Source organism: Magnolia sinica, chromosome 6, assembly GCF_029962835.1.
Source record: "Magnolia sinica isolate HGM2019 chromosome 6, MsV1, whole genome shotgun sequence".
NCBI classification, from domain to species: domain Eukaryota; kingdom Viridiplantae; phylum Streptophyta; class Magnoliopsida; order Magnoliales; family Magnoliaceae; genus Magnolia; species Magnolia sinica.
In genome coordinates this window covers 45679766-45681731 of record NC_080578.1, presented here as the reverse complement: position 1 = coordinate 45681731, position 1966 = coordinate 45679766, and the positions used below count along the sequence as shown (strand labels likewise).

The window sequence follows — 1966 nt, the reverse complement described above, 5'->3', positions numbered from 1 at the left end:
CTTGAGGCTTTTCGGGCCTAACCGGAAGAGTTTTATCAATGATCTTCCCACTCCTAAGAGTGGTGATGGATTTAGCATGCCCCATCTGATTTGAAGAGCTGGGATCATTATTCTCATACTGCGGTTTAGGATTGGGGAGAGGTTGTGCAGGAAACATCCTCTTTTCTATAACCGTCATATGAGAATCTATCTTTTGCATAAAATCTGTAATTCCCCGCATTGCTTGAGCCAGCTCTTGTATAGGATTTTGAACCGGTTCCTCTTGAGGTTTCACTTGATTTGGATTTTGATTGAAGAAACCTGGAGGGGTAGCCGTTTGTCCATTCCTCCAACTAAAGTTTGGATGATTTTTCCAGCCAGGATTGTATGTATTGGAGTTAAGTCCAGTAAAAGGTCTGATAATTATTTACGGCATTGGCTTGTTCATTCAATACTCTTCGAAAAGCGGGTATTGTAGGACAGTTTTCAGTTGTGTGAATGTTACAATCACAGATGCTGCAAACAATTTCATTGACCTTATCCTTCTTTCCTTCCATGGCCTCAACTTTCCTTATGAGCATAGTCACTTTACACTTGAGATCATCCTCTTCTTTCAAGAGATATAATCCACCTTTCTCCTTTAATTGAGTCGGCCTAGACGTGGTGTTCGCCATTGGGTAATAGTCCCATGATTGTGTTTTTTCAGCGAGACTATCGAGGTAATCCCATACCTCGTCAACATCTTTGTTGATGAACTCTCCATTACACATTGTCTCGACCATTTGGCGCATGGAAGATGTCAATCCATCATAGAAAAAATTTGTAATGCGCCACGTTTCAAATCCGTGTTGTGGGCATGAACTGACCAAATCTTTGAACATTTCCCAACATTGGAAGAATGTTTCATCTTCCTTTTGGGCAAAGTTCATGATCGCTTTTCTGAGGGTAATCGTTTTATGATGTGGGAAGAATTTTTTTATGAATTCCCTCTGCATATCGTTCCATGTGCCAATGGATCTAGGACGCAGTGAATGTAACCACGTCTTAGCTTTCTCTTTTAAGGAAAAAGGAAAGAGTTTCAGCCTAATTGTATCCTCAGATACATTAGGAAAACATAATGTAGCTATTATCTCATCGAACTCTTTCAAATGTAAATATGGACTTTCAGATTCAAGTCCATGAAATTTGGAAAGGAGTTGGATAACTCCTGGCTTGATGTCCATTTGTCCTGTGTTTTCAGGAAAAATCATGCATGAGGGCGTACTCACTCCCGCCGGTTGTAGATAATCTCGTAAAGTACGAGGCGGGGGTGCCTGTTGCACCTCATTTTCATCTTGGGTATCCTCCACCCTGGGTGGAAGTAGAGGAGGTTGGTCTTCAGCCATAACTTCAGTTAACTCAGGGGATTTCGAGCGGTGTCTAGTCCTGCGATGGATAGTCAACCCCTCAACCAATCCTCCTTCAGTCAAGAGACGTCGAGTGTTGTCACGGGCCCACTTGGGCATGAAACACTCGCAGCCCTCAATTAAATTTAAAGCCTAACCCTAAGAAAGGAGAAGAAAATCTAGAAAGAAAGAGAGAGTTGGAAAGAAATTACCAAACTGGAGTCCTAAGTTAAGGACCTGCAAAATAAAAATAAAATAAGTTAGATTCTAAAAGAAAGTAGAAACTTCTAAAATAAACTAGGAAAGTCCTATACTAGAAAGTAAATTGCTAGAAGAGAACTGAAAAATAGAAAGTAGAGAAGGAGTATACCGAATTAGAGATTTCTATCTTAAAGGCCTACAAAATAGGAAGGTTAATTTCTAAAAAAAATCTAAAAATAAATTAGGAAACAAATTAGATTTTAAAAGAGTTAGAAAGTTACTAAAATAGAAATAGAAAGTTAATTTCTAAAAAGGGAAAGAAATAACCTAATTCCTAAAAATAAACTATTTCCTACAGAAGGGAGGATACTAGAATTAGAAATTTTCTAAAATCTAAACCT

At 38.7% G+C, this 1966-nt stretch overlaps 1 non-coding gene across 1 annotated transcript; it reads left to right on the top strand.

The window, feature by feature from the left end:
* The first annotated feature begins 819 nt into the window (after positions 1–819).
* On the top strand, positions 820–926 carry LOC131250243 (small nucleolar RNA R71). Its single transcript, XR_009173169.1, has one exon. It is a non-coding gene; the product is annotated as a small nucleolar RNA R71 (small nucleolar RNA).
* The last annotated feature ends 1040 nt before the right edge of the window (positions 927–1966 follow it).